General features: G+C 51.8%; 1 protein-coding gene across 45 annotated transcripts in view; it reads right to left on the bottom strand.

Moving 5' to 3' along the window:
- Positions 1-15,099, bottom strand: part of mub (poly(rC)-binding protein mub) — a 385,362-nt gene that overhangs the window by 84,079 nt on the left and 286,184 nt on the right. For 29 of the 45 annotated variants that reach the window (XM_077627374.1, XM_077627368.1, XM_077627371.1 and 26 more), the window contains one exon: positions 13,002-13,108. The exons of the other annotated variants lie outside the window; for them this stretch is intronic. The gene's annotated coding sequence lies outside the window, so the exon portion shown is untranslated. The remainder of the gene's footprint in view (positions 1-13,001; positions 13,109-15,099) is intronic. 45 annotated transcript variants of the gene reach the window in all.

Raw genomic sequence — 15,099 nt, forward strand, 5'->3', positions numbered from 1 at the left:
CGCGGTTCGATGGAGGCGCGCCATTTCTTTTCCCCCAAAACCAATTTTCTCCTTACATGGAACCCCGCCGCGGTAGCTCAGTGGCTAGGGCGCTCGTCTGCTGATCCGGAGTTCCCGGGTTCGAACCCGACCGCGGCGGCTGCGTTTTTATGGAGGAAAAACGCTAAGGCGCCCGTGTGCTGTGCGATGTCAGTGCACGTTAAAGATCCCCAGGTGGTCGAAATTATTCCGGAGACCTCCACTACGGCACCTCTCTATTCCTTTCTCCTTTCACTCCCTCCTTTACCCTTCCCTTACGTCGCGGTTCAGGTGTCCAACGATATATGAGACAGATACTGCGCCATTTCCTTTCCCCCCAAAACCAATTATTATTATTATTATTGTTATTACATGGACGCACAACACGGGATATTAAATAAAAAACAATAAGAAAAGGTATACGCATAGGCGCGAGTTAAAGAGATTCCGAGTTTGTCTTTGTTCCCATCTGCATCCCCGGAAGCGCGAGTTTGGCACTAGTGTTTACGACGCGCAATTATAGAGCGCGCATAAGTGCACACTTTGTCCATCTCGCTCGAAAAGGTAAAACGTCGCAGGAAGTTAACTGCGGCAATTCGAAGCTGCGGCGAACGTTCGACTCTCAAGAGCGAGTGAAAGGGCAATTGTGCAAGTTAAAAGACAAAGACAGTGAAGAGAACTTGAGAGATCTGCGTTTTAGTCCTGAATTCTGCGGTTGCGCTAAACGGACCAAGCTGTAAACTTGAGATGTGATCAGGATTCCTCGTTGCATTCTCGAACGCTGTCCGTTTCATTGCGCTGATCCCGGCGTTCTTCTTTGGCTCACTAAACCATCGCATCACGGCGGTGTTCTGCCAAAATGCATAGCGCTCTTTGCCCCGAGCTTCTAAAGCAAGGCAGTGAAAAGATGCTCGCGGCCAACACATAGGTCGCATAATATTATGCCAAGAAGGCAAAAGAAAAACGTGCACGCGTCATTGAAAAACGCAAAAAAAATCAAGGCTCCTCGCTCCATGTCAACAAAACTAAAAATCTACATTAGCCACCTGTCAACGCCTGTCGGACACGCCTTCTCCCTACCAGAACAAAAAAAAAATACCGATCGGCTCCAATCTTGTTTCCTCAAACATAAAAAAAAAATCAATTTCGCGAAACGGTCTGTGCAGGCAATGTCTCGCACACAATGTGGTTAGTATCGTAATGACTGTGCTTGTGGCTCTTCTTTTTTTTTTTCCACATGCATAGAGAAGGAATGCTGACCGTAAAGCGCACTCTGCCAGCGCATTTCGTACCACCGCTCGCGAATGGGCATACACGACTCTTTGCTACCGCAAATGCATTTCGTTAAACGCTCGGGATAGGCACTACCAAAAGCACGAGATGAGAAAGAGAGAGAGAGACAAAGAGAGAGAGAGAGAAAGGGGAAAGCGCCCAGCAAAGTAAACTGCCACGACCGCAATTTGAACTGGCCCCACATCCTCAGCGGGTTGACTATGCCCTCTCAGGAGTTCACTACTCTCGCATTAGGACGCATAAGCGTGATAAGCGATGCGTCACTCGCATAGTGTGACAGAAACCAGATGCGGCCATACACTGACCACTCTCAATTTCCTGCTAGTGTTCTCAACAGGAGCACAATTCGGCCCCCAAAAGAGCGCTCTCAACGAGCAACGCACAACGGCATCCGGGAAAGAAAGCTCTCGCGCACCCTCGAAATCACTCTCTGGCACACACGCGCGCGGCACAGTTGCGACCTCGGCGGACTGTTTCAGCGTGCGTTGCGCGTAGGAATTCCCAGAAGTCTGGCGCTGAAAAAACGCATTTGAAGACGGACATGAATTGCCACTGCGCGTGCCCGAGCGAAAACTCCACGAAAGGGCGACGCGCAACTTCCATCCCCGAGTAGTGCCCAACATCGCATAACTCGAAAGAAGAAAATATTCCACCGAGTTAATTTCACTACCGCTCGTAATTAAATCGCACTTCTCTGGCAGCGGCTCGCCGGCGCCATTTGCTGACTAAAAGTTCTACTATTCCACGACTCTGGCGGCACTTTTGACCACAAAACTCCGTGCGCACGTCGTTCGTTAAAAGCGAGCAAGCACCGAAGCGAGCAAAGCGCCACGAAGTGCCGCTCTTTGAAAGTTCTGGGCCGGGAGCAGCACCTAGCGAAGTTACTATAGGTCCCTTATTAGTGGACATTCGGAAAGTGCCATGAACAGCGGAGTGCACGTGTTCGAATTTCCGAGCGTTCAAAGCAGCCGCTATATGAGGCAGTCAGCCATATGCACGCTCACTGCATGGTTGAGTTCCAATAACCGGATGCATAGTCAGTGGCCGTTCCGCTAACTACCACGAGGCAGTTTTTAGATATCAAAAGACCGCCGCAAGCGCTCAGAGTGAAACAAATAACACTATCAACTGCAAGAGCAACTAGGCAACGTTCTAAAACCTTCCGCCTGACGTCCTTCACGGTTTTGCCAGCACAGCAAGAGAATGAAAAAACATAAAAACGACACGTGCCGAGCAGTGCGTCAGATTTTAACCGTCATTTCGCCGTAAATTTAGTAAGTTAGTATACGCTTACTCGCGTGGGTGACTCTCAATGCGAATGCTAATAAGGGAAGAGATGGGGAGAAAAGAAAGGTATATCGTTGGGTGCGAACACGGGAATCTGCGGCGCTTGCGGCTCGGCACTGCGCGTTTCACCGCAGCAAGAAGTGAGAGCCCCATCAGAGTGCATTAGCAGCTAGTCTACTTCGTTAGCTGCTCATTCCGATGACGACGCGGAGAGCAATTCAGCTTCCGAGTCTGAATAGAAAGCAGGTTTGGTCCTTACTATAACTGCACACTCTTTCTTTCACTAACCACCCAAGCTAGAAGTCTTCGCGATCTTCGACGAAAGATAACTTCATATTTACAACTTCTGCGCAGCACAAAATAGCCCATTGTAGGGATCCTAATCGAAGTGTTCGAATGCAATAACGCCTGTCGTCGACACGCCCCTCCACCCCACCCCGTTTTTTCCCCATCAAACCTCTTACCTACAAGCAAAAAACAAGAACAGAAAGCAATGTACTCATTATTCGTGTTCGTCCCTTGCCCCTGAAACTACGGCCCCAAATTTCCTGCTTTCTTCTCAAATCGTTTTTCTGCGAAGACGACCGAATGCACAGAAGACTGCGTACGCGGTAAGTTAAAACTCGCTAGTTGCTGGAGGCCCCTAACGACGGAGTACACGTTGGCATGTTAACAGTGAGCACAATCACTGCTGTACTCCTTGTTGTGCGCGTAAGCCCTCCCCGATCAGCAATTTCTTGATGCTTGCAAGAGACGTTTTGTACACGTTCCACTAAAACTACCTAACTTTGCCTTAACAGTTTTACCGCGGATTACGATTCGGAACTATGCCCATTCGTGGTCTTCAGTTAACTTTAGAAGGCGTCGAAATGCGCATAAGCTATAACGGAACCGAATAGCAGCAGCCCGAGTACGACACGACAGCCCACCAGCGCTCGGAAGAGTTGAGGAGGCGAAACACCTCATGAGAGCCCGCACGCAAGCGATAGCAAGTGCTCGCCATCGCAAATACTAAATAAATACCAAGCTCGTTATGCCTGCAGCCGGAAAAAGTAGTGACGCCGACATAGTCAGCACATCGCACGCGACAAACCATGAGCGCCACGCTCGCGCAGTACCAGTGTAAGCAAATAGAAGGAGCTCTCACTTACCACCGTCGCAGGACCTCAACCAGGGCAGAACTTTGTAGAAGGCATTACGAGATACTTCAGTTGCAAAAGCCGAATCTAGCAGCCGGCGTACCGACTCAAGCACAACATAAACACGGGACAGAAGACTTTGCGAGAGGAGATACTAGTCCCGTAGGGAGACGAGGCGACCGCAACAATTAGCCGACAACCTCACAAGCCACGCTCCAGAAAAGAGTTTGCAACGACGTCATGGGAAGGAGGGGCCGAGCAGCCGCGAGCACTGCGATATAATGAGCAACGAGAATAGCTGAAACTGTAGAGCCACCAGGGAGAGAAAAAAAAAGAACTAGCAAAACAAAGAACGGCAAAGATAAGCAGTCCTGCGCACGGCACCGCCAATTAAAACGAGCTGCGGTAAGGTAAACAGCGTTAAACAACGGCAAAAGGTCGGAACTCCAGAGCTCGGAGCTGGCGCTTAGCGAGGCAAGCCAGCGAGAGCGCGCACGCGGAAAGGTATACACACACACGCGCGCGCCGCGCAGGTTCGCGGCCAGCCTTGTTCAGCACAAGTCGCGCCCTGGCACTGCCAACGACGGTTTTAGCCACCCCGGACGACCTGGCCGGGCCCACCTCTCATCTTTCTCTGTCCGGGTCCCTGTTTGTGCCACTCGAGAGATCCCATTGTAGTCCGCACGCACATACCACCCCACTGCTGCTGCTCCCTCGTGTGTGCACCCTGTACTACCGCAGCGCCACCCCTCGCCGCGCGGACGCATTCGCGTGCCGAGTGCGTGCCAAAGCGACGAATAAAAAGAGCAGGTTGAGCATGCGGAATAAAAAAAAAGTTTGCAAGGAGTTTCCTTGTCTCTATTTTCTTCCTCTTTTTTTTTTGCGAGCACGGCATCTAAAAGCAGAAAGGATTGTGTAACGCTGAGACCCTAACAGTGGCAGCGTTACTAAATGCAGCTTCGCTCCCTCGAGTGCAATCCTTAGTCTTTCGGGCCTTACAGCTCCCACTTTTACAGCGGAAGCTGTATGAGCTTTGTATAAGCCATTTAGGGGGCACAACGCGTTAAGCGTAACGCGTCACGGCAGCATTAAGCGCAATGCGTAACGCTTCTGAGGTTGAGGTGCCGACCGTGAAGCGAGCCAGTTACTGCGCCGTTCATTTCCTTCCGTCGACTGGAAAGATTGAAAACACACGAGCGCCTTCCGCGTCCATCAAAACGCGGCCGCTGCAATCGGGTTCGAACCCGGGTACTACAACTCAGTAGCCGGGCGCCCTGACCACTGAGCCACCGTGGCAAGCGGAGCCCAATGGTAATATGCTGCCAAACTAGCAAACACCATCATTTGCAAGCACCTTCCCTAGAGCGGCGGGCGTCCAAAGCCTCGGGGCTTTCCTCTAGTAACCGCTACGTGTGCGAGATGCTGCTTAAACGAGTTTCAAAATGTGTTGCTCGCCGTTCGTTCTGAGTGTTCGTTCACGCTATCTCCGAAGTTAGATTTTCCTACTACGCCTAAGTTTAATGTCACTTATAATAATGACGTTGCGAAGGCGGATACACGGAGAACAGCTTACGCGATATTGCACTGCTAAGAACGTCAGTCGGACTCAGCCATAACGCTCTCAAAAGACGCAGAATAGCGCCGTGAGGTAAAGGATAAAGGAGGGACTGAAAGAATGAAGGGAGAAAGAGGTGCCGCTGTGGAGGGCTCCGCCGAAGCCTCAGAAAGCCGTGGCACCTCTTTCTTTCTTCCGTCTTTCACTCTCACCTCCCTGCCTCTCCCCCCCCCCCCCCCCCCCTATTTCCCAACCCCCGCCGATGTTCTGCGTCTCTCCTTTCCTCCTTGTCGTCCTCGCCACGCCAGCTATGATATGAGACAGTTACTGCGCCATTTCCAAAGCCTCGAAAGAAGCATCTGCGGAGTTCAATGTCGCGAAAAATGTGCGCCGTGGGATGCTCGTAGATTCGCCATGCAGGCCATTCCGACGGGGAAGTCGAAAGTGTGTTGATATATTTGAGATGAACGTGCAAGACCGCACCGCTAGCGGTTGTGGCGGCTCATAAAGCGGCGAAGCCCAGCGGCCAAACGCGTTCGTAACAGAGGCTAAGCCAAGTACCTACACGTGCTCGAAACAAACAGGCCTAGAGCCAGGTAGCTAAGCATGCTCGAAAAGAGAGGCGAAGCCAAGTAGCTAAACGTGCTGCGCGAAATTGAAAAAGCGAAGCCAAGTAGGTATTTGTGTGCCAGGCTGGCTCGTCGCGTGCATAAAATGTTTGTAAGTATACATCTGCCGGCTCTACCGTACTCTTTGCATGCATGCGCCAGACCGACCTTACCTGTCGGAAGCGCCGCTAATTCCAACCAGCTTTCGCGGAATAACGCGCTCAGGCAGTAAGCTTAGCTCTACTAATTTTTCTGCATACTAGATTTTTTTGCTATGATTAGCCATGGCAACTGATGCTAAATTGTGACAAATAAAAAAAAAAGAAACATAAGTCTAAATCACTACAGAAACTTCTGTAACTGAACACGTTATTGAAAGCGAGAGGCACGTTTGCGAAAAGGAAAAAAAAAATAAAGGGAGAGAGAGGGAGAAGTGAAGATTGCTTCAGACAATTTGACCACAGGAAATAAATGCAACCAATGACTATCCAAATCATGACACCAGAAAACGAACAATGACGAATCAGTGGCCTTCAGCGTACCCGCGCAGGGAGATCCACCCTTTCTAACCACAAAATAAGTAGAAGGGGGAGGGATGGCGGTACAGAACGGTTTTCAACACACCACTTCCATTCAGCAGTGTCACTGGCGGCCGGTCAAGAGCTGACATGGACCAATTCCAACGGCGTAAAAAGCTCGCACGGCTATCCTAGTTACAGCCTCGGCGCGGTGGCTCAGTGGTTAGGGCGCTCGACTACTGATCCGGAGTTCCCGCGTTCGAACTCGACCGCGGCGGCTGCGTTTTCATGGAGGAGAAACGCTAAGGCGCCTGTGTGCTGTGCGATGTCAGTGCACGTTAAAGATCCCCAGGTGGTCGAAATTATTCCGGAGCCCTCCACTACGGCACCTCTCTCTTCCTTTCTTCTTTCACTCCCTCCTTTATCCCTTCTCTTACGGCGCGGTTCAGGTGTCCAACGATATATGAGACAGATACTGCGCCATTTCCTTTCACCCCAAAACCAATTAATTAATTAATCCTAGTTACACGCATATGAAGCAAGAGAGCGAGGCAAGATGCATAACCGACCCTGCAGCGTTCTCATCGCGTGTGAAACTGCGACAGCAGCCTCGTGTACGGAGGCGTCGGCTCGTGCCAGGGAATGCGACACTAACCCGCTGCACTGCTTCGGTGCCACCGTGTTCGGGACGTAAACACTAGCACGTTACGCTACACAGTTTGTGTGCTGCTTCGCTCGGTGCACGCGTACCGCCAGCGTTGAGGGAAACGCGAACACGGCAACTACCATGCGCTAGAAAAGCAAAACGGGCAGATCTTAGTTGGCGGAGACTGAATAATAGCGCGCACTTAATTTTCACTTCTACGCCCCGAAGACTGCCGCGCAGAAGCTTTAATGCGCACTTCGTATACTTCCTTTCCAGTACCTATTATTACTGTAATCTTCGTTTCGCGCGCGCCAGTTAGCGTCAAATGAAACGCGAACAAGCTCGCAGTACACGTGGCCCGCCGGTGTTCTCTTCCGCCTCTCTTAACGACTGACGCGGACAACAGCACTTCCAGCTGACAGAAGCTTTGGAAACTACCGTAAGTGTGCTATTATGACTACACGGAAAAGTACTATGCTCCCCAACCAATCAGCAGCCTTCAGACCCACACGGAAACCATCGTCTGCTTCGTCACATACACAGCGGTGGAAGCGAAGCTTTATGAGCGCGATGATGGGCAGCTTCGCCGGGTTATCGCGGACGCAATTAGACAAAAAAGACAAAAAGAAGGAGAGAGAGAAATGGAAACGACGACAGCGAATTCAGCCGGACCCATTTGCGCTCATGGACATATTACAAGAGGTAATGAAGAACGCAAAATATACGGCCGCGATAGCGTGCCCGACTGGATTTTCGCCACATCAATGTCGTCCGCACGGCGGCACGAGTTATGGGCCGCATTTACGGAGGCGGCAATGAAAGCGCGCGCGCGGGGCCTTTATCTGCCGCCGGCGAGCTTAAAAACGACGGGCCGACGACACACGCACGCACCGCCGGCATTGTTCGCGGCGCTGCGCGAAACAAACGGCCGTAAAATGCAAGGAACGGAGGGCGAAGGGAAAAGTAGAGCAGCGGCGCGCCTGCAATTTTCGAAAACGAGATTATAAAGCGAGCGCGCCAGGAAAAGGTGCGGCAAGGTACAGAAGGAAAGAAAAGAGGGTAGTAAGAATGCAAGAGCGAGACAAAGAAAGAAGGGGGTGCTGCAAATCCTCGGGCGCTGCTCCACTCGCCGCGGGCCCGGCCGCAGATTTCCCGCCGGCCACCGCAGAGAAGGAGACAAAGAAAAATAAAGCGGCGGAGGGCAGGGCGGAATATAGTTTTTGGCCTAGCCCGTATATGTGTATACACACACGGATACGTGTAGGGGTATACACCAAAGGCGGTGTATGAAGTGTGTATCGCCGAAGCAGTGGCGGTGCCTTTGCCGGGAATGGCGGTTGTGGAGGAGGAGGAGGAGCACAGGTAGAGGAGAGGAGAAGGAAGAGGACGACTCCCCTTTTACGACATATGAGCCTGAGACCGAGAAGGACAGGAAGGAAGACAGAGAGAGGCGCGCGCGGGCGGGCGGCGGATTGTATTAGAGCGCTCACTCGTAAAAAGTAATCATCGTCAACGCCACCGCCGGCCTAAACACACGCGTGCCGCAGCCGGCCACGACTTTACAGCCGAGAAACACGCCGAGCCGACGAAAAAGCAAAAAAGAAGAGGCGAAAAAAAAGAAAGAAAACGAAAATACGACATCCCGGCAGGTGTCTCATAAAAAAGGAAGCGCGAAACAGCAAGAGGCGAGCCTGCATAGAGAATAGAGACAAGAACGGAGGCGAGACAGAAAACAACCGCGCCAGAGTACAGAGAGAGAGAGAGGAGGAGGAGGAAAGATGGAAGCAGCAGCGCTGTAGCGACTCCTGGAACACCTAGCCGCGGCGCAATAATGAAAGTTGAGGGTGGCGCCACGGGACGGAGCGCGAGGGCGAAAAAGCGCGCACCCATCACTTCGCCTCTGCGGTGCGCACGCGCGCGGCCGCTTATGTACGCACGAACGAACACAAGCCAGTGCGCATTAGCTAAAGCGTCCCCGCGCGAGCGCACTCCGCAAAAATGACGGTAATAGCTAATAATAAGCGTTTTACAGCCCCGGCGGCTTTCTCGCACAATCTCGCTCTCACTTCCTCGTTGCCTCCCAGCAAGCGCGGCAGAAAGGAGCTACAGCGCAGAGCCGGGACCTAGGATTCAAAGGTATACGGAGGGAAGAGAGAGAGAGATAGAAGCAAGAACAGCGCGGGCGACAGTCATAGTAGAAAAAAAAACAAAGAACGACACGCGGTGAATATAGGAGACAGAAAGCGGCGGAAGGTAGCCAGAAAAAAAAAAAACTGAAATGTCGAGGATAGAAGCGCTCCATTGTTAGGGAAAGCCCGGAGAGAACGGCAATAATAACTTTGCGATCTACGCCGCTGAAGCGTCGCAATAATTTAAGAACCGGCGGACGCGCTGCGCGCGCGCGATTTCGCAGAACGCAGCCGGCGAACGACTTTCAGCGCTGGGCGACTGCGGCGGCGAGCGAGGGTTTTGTATCCCCGATTCCACTTCCAAGTGCAATTATCTTTTTTTTCTTTCTTCTTGCAACGTATCCCTTTTCTCGGAGCGCTTTTTAATTTCTCCTCGCGCCTTAATCCGTCCGCCGCGTTCCTCACAACGAGCACCGCACTGCGGTCCGGTCGGGCGGCAAGTTATTAGGGCGCGCCGCACCCTCTCCTAAGCCAGGGAAGAGAAGGCCGTTCGAGCGGCACCCGGATACATGCTCGCCAGCCCGTATCACGCCGAGGCATCCGGACGTGTTATATTTGTTTCCGCTCACACTTTTCGCTGTCTCGAGCGCCCTCCGTAACAACCCCCTACACTTTCCCGCCTTCAAAGCGTCTCTTCCCTCCGCCTTCCTTCTTTTTTTTTTCTCCGCGGCCGTCCGCTCGACGAGAAAACGAGATTGCCTTACTCGCATTATTTAACTCTCACCGTTCCGCACGCGCCCGCTTTCTTGAGGGCGCGTTAATTATTAACGAAAACCGCAATGGCGCGGAAGAAGGCCGGACTGCCTGCTTCTGCTGCTGCTGCCGCCGCCTCAGGCCGAGCGGCTCGCAGGGAGAACGGCCAGCGAGAAATACGCCGCGTCTCGCCCCTATAAATTCGCAAAGATACGGCCGCATCAGCAGGTTCCGCGGTCTTATCTCTCGGGGTGTTGTTGCGAGCCGAGATAGGAGCGAGAGAGAAGTTTGAGCGCCGTTCTGTGGCCCTGCTGCGAACCGCAGCACCAAGACAGTCTACAGGAAAAACAAAAGAAAAAAAAACGAAACGGAGTTCTCAGTAGTTAGCCAGGAAAGAACGCTCGATCTGCGGGAGAGTCGGATCATCCCCAAGAGAGGAGGAAAAGCAGGAATTAGTTGCGCAGCAGGTTTTCGCCGCTGCCATATGGAGAGAGCCGCAGGTTGCCGCACTTACGCGAACTACGCGAACGTTTTCCCAGAGTTTCGCCGGCGATGGACGAATGAAAACAACGTACAAACAAAAGGAACTGTTAATATTGCACACAATAAAAGAAGTGAAACATGAAGTAGCAACAAAAGGAAGAGGAAGGGGAGTAAATAGAGCAAGAGAAAACTATGGCAAGTGCCTGTGTGTGCGGTGGGAGAGATGGGACTACGCTTCGCGCAACAGAGGCAAGATCTAATGCAGCATTGCTACGCGACGGCCGCGTAATAACGTTCGCGCTAATCGGATCGGGGATGCTGTCTCCTCCCCACTTCTTGCGCGCCAGCGCCCCGTTCTCGTTTTGGTTTCTTGCTTCCAGACCTACCTTTTGCCGCCAAAGCGAAAGCCACTGCGAGAGCTCCCCGCGCGGCTCTAATTACGCTTTTTTTTTTCCCCGACAAACGCAGCGAACTGCGATGTTGTTCTCAAGTAGCTCCCGTTTTTTAGTACTGCAATGCTTTTAGGGCCCTTCTTTGTTCTGTTCTTTTTTTTAAATGGGCCAAAATGCGCTGCAGGTTGGTTGTAGGGAACTGACGTCATTTCCGGAATAGTATCAACCGCTGCTGAAGCTATCGCACTGCCGATACTTAAAGGGATTAGGTGTCCCTGTAACTTTTTCTTTCGCATTTTTAAATCATCGCAAAACGTCGAGGACACGACTACGTTTGTGGACGAGCACTGTTGGAGAGGACGACGGGAGATCACTGATTCAAGTTCCGCCCACAAAAAAAGGTCCGGAAGGCAAACACGACTTCGCGGAAATGCGTTCCAACTTTTCCTGGCTACTCTCTTGCTTATAAGTCGAAGAAACAAAAAGAAAGGAGGGTGATGGAGAGGAGGAAGGGTGAAAAATGTCGCAATGGAAGTCAGACTGCGTGCCTATACACATGAGACTGCCCACGCGACGAGAAACTACAGCGCGCGAGTGACTACGCTTTAAAGAGTCTATCGCAAACAATTCCGGAGCCTCGCGCTCACCGACCACCGCGAAACGAAAAGACAAAAGGAAAACGAAGACGTAAACAAAGGTCATCTCTCCAAGTGTGTCAGAAATAACTGCTTTTTACAATTTCGGGCAGCCGTGACGAACTGTATGTATATACCGGGTGCCCCAGCTGAAGGCAACTAAGCTTTAGGTAATAAGACGGAGTGTCCTAGCCCTAGTGAAATAAACTGACGGAAGTTGAGTGCCGCGCGGCCCAGTCTGTACCATTTCTTTCGTTCACCAAAATTAATTAATTAAAGAAGACTAATTACTAAACCTTAATTATGGGCTTCAGGAACAGATTCAATAGCTTATAAACCAAGCATACACGGTAGACACGTAGCGCTGGCGCACAGTCGTGGTAGGCAGTGACGGCTTGCAGTGAACTCGTGTCCATGGGGCAATAATAGGACACCTTTACGTGTAAATTACTCTCTACCTAAGCCCGTTTGTGTTCGTGCATATGCATTGCTGTGCATAGTAGGTAAATAACCAGCACTTCTTTCTTCTCCCCACCGTCTGCATGTCTCATCTTGGCCATCACTCCATCCCTTTTATTTCCGTCGGCAGCCGTTCAGATGCCCGACTTGAATGCACCAATTTCTGCTGCCGACACCTCCCTTTTTTTTTTGTCCTTCTTTGTCAAACAGACCCACAGTCACCGCCTGAACGAACACGGACACGCGCACTACCCAATGCCTGAACGTCAGCGTGACGCACTATCAAATAGACCGCCAAGCGGACGACCGAAGGCCGTCGCCATGGAAACGGCACTCCGCCGTTTTTTCCCTGCGCGCCGGCCACAGCGTGGGTGGCGCGAGTTCGCAGAATTACCGCGAGCGGGCGTGACCTTTTCACCGTTCGCGCACGAACGGGGCATGCATGTATACGACGGAGCGCTGCGGCTGCAGCTGCGAGGGTTTTGTCACGGACGCAGCACGATTCCCGAGCGGCCGCCGCAATGCGAGGCCCCGATCGGACCCGCGCGTTTCCCAATCTTCGACCGTGCATAAGGGTGCACACTCACACTGAGCCCGCGACGGCCTCGGCCCCCCTGCGTACAGCGTTTTCCGGTAATCGCGCGGCGCAACGCGAATTCGGTCGCCAACGTCACTGGCATGGAAAGTGGTAGCTCACACGAGGATAGATGGCGGCAGAAAAAAAGACGTTTTCCAGAATCCAGCGAAATTCCATCAGTGCGTAACAGGCGGTGCTTCAATCAAAGTTTCGCGCGCTTTTTTTTCCCCCTTCGGCTCTGCTCTCTCACGCTCTGCACGAGAACCCAGGTGCACGGATGTCGTTTGGACGACTCTGCAATCGTCGCGTCGAAGTTTTACCTCGCCTCCGAAGTCGCCAATATACAGTAGTCCCGCAAGATCGCAACTTCAACAGGGGGAATAACGGCGTTTTCCCCAAGTCGCAACGGAGCGACCCCGTGGATTGGCGAGTAGTGCAAAGGCTTGCCAATGGGAGGTGGACGCGTCGAGCTGCGCGCACGGCGGACAGCCAAAGGGCGGCATACTCACCTCAGCGGCAGCGTAGAAAGTGACGTAGCACGAGGGAACCAGCGTTGAGGTGAGGGAAGAAAGAGAGTGAGAAAGAGTGTTCAGCCTTCACGGTTCACGCGGTCATCCTGCAACAGTGGGAGACAACGGGGAGGAGAGAGAGAGGGCGAGGCAGACGACACGTGAGTACCAGAGAACAGCTCCTCCACTGAATGTCGTGCGGGAAGCGAAAAGCACCGGAAAAAATTGACACACAGCGTATGCACATTATCAACAACATTGTCATGATTATCATCAGGCTAAATACGCCCACTAAAGAACAACGGACTCTCCCACATATTAACCTGGTACTGTGCCAGCCGCGGCCAGCTTATCCCCGCAAACTACCCAACCTCATCCGCCCACCTGACTTTCTCTTGGAATCCAGTCCGTTACGCTTAAGGACCATCGGTTTTTTTGCCTTCGCATTGCATGCCTTGCTTATGCCCATCTCTCCTTTATTACGACAAGGATATGATTAATTCGCGCTTGTTCCTGGAGCCACTCTGCTCTCTTGCTGTCTCTTAACGTTACACCAGTCGTTTTCCTCCCCACAGCTCGTTGCGTTGCCGTCAATTTAGGTTAAACCATTTTCTTTAGCCTCCACGTTTTTGCCCCATTGGTGAGTACCGGCAAGATACAAAATGTTGTATGTTTTTCTCTTCAGGGACACTGGTAAGCTGTCGTCTGAGAGAGCACCTGCGTATCCAGCCGAAATCTCTGAATACCTCCTGCAAACACGCGAGGAAGAGTTCTGGACAGATCGTGTCTCCCTGCATGACACCCTTCCTTGTTGGGATTTTATTACTTTCGTTACGGTGGATTATCGCGGCTGCAAACCCGCCACAGATATTTTCCAATACTTTTACATATGTATCGTACATACGAGGCGTCAAACCTAGAAGCCCGTCGGTTGCAGATGAGACCAAGAAACTAAAAAGCACGCCAAAATCTTATTGATGGCCTGAACCTGCTGGGCAAAATGTCTGCGACTAATTTTTTCCGGCAATATTTAAGAAAACGAACGTCCAAGTATCGCGCAGAGTGAAGCTAGAATTAGCTCCCCATCGCAAAGGCATAGAGAAAAAATTAAACAAGAAAAGAATGGTGCCGCGTGGCATAACAAGTGCGTGTTTATCCTGGAGAACAGCATAAATCTGCATAGGAAGAACCGGCACAAGCTGCCGGAAATAAGCGCCGCGAGTGCAGAGCATCGACTGCGAATTTTTATGCTGTTACCCAGGCGTTTGAAAATATAGAAGGAGAGAAAAAAACCTAAAGAAAAATACAAGAGAAAAGCGGGGACACAGGCGCACGTCACAATTCAGCTAAACAGGGGCTGAACCGCCATTAGAGAATGATGAATCACTTCAGGCAGCGGGGGGCGCCGTGGGCGCGATAGTGCGAGGAGCCGACACGAAGGCGGGCCAAAACTCTCGCACGTGTTGCCTGCAAGCGCGCCACGCTCGGGGCCGACGTGCTATACGAAAGCTCCCAGGATTTCGCGCGCATATAGCTGACTGCTTGTTTTTAAAACGCCGTCCCGGCACAACACACTCTTGTGGAAGTCCCGCGCGTTAGAAAAAGCGGAGAAACGCAGGGAAAAGAAACGACGCTGCTAATGATCAGTCAGGCGCCCGCGTGCAGCAGTCTCGCGCGCGAGCGTCGCTTTATGAGGAAAAGTAGCACGAACGTCTCCGCCAGGAAGCAAGAGGGCTGGATCTGCTGAAGAGTTCAGCTCGGCTAAAGTTGGTCGGTCGACTTCCGAGGCCAGTCTATAGAAGACTATAGCAGAGTGGCAAGGCTAGCGTGTATACTGTCCTCCTTTGTCGTCTCTTGTCGGAGCGCAGTTTTTTTTTTCTGTTTGCTTTCAAAATAATGCACCAACTAGGTCACCTCTTCGCTTTTCTGCCCTCTTCTCGTGCGCCCGAGTCTTTTGCGCCAGCTAAAATGGTTAAAATCTGTACGGCACGTGAGCTGCGCAAAAAGTTACCAAATTTGGCTTCATGCTGCCAGCAGTTGTCCGTTTCCCTTAAATTGTGAGCAGCTGCATTTATAATTATTGGCTGCAAAACGCCAA

This window comes from Amblyomma americanum, chromosome 6 (genome assembly GCF_052857255.1).
Source record: "Amblyomma americanum isolate KBUSLIRL-KWMA chromosome 6, ASM5285725v1, whole genome shotgun sequence".
In the NCBI taxonomy this organism is placed as follows: Eukaryota; Metazoa; Arthropoda; class Arachnida; order Ixodida; family Ixodidae; genus Amblyomma; species Amblyomma americanum.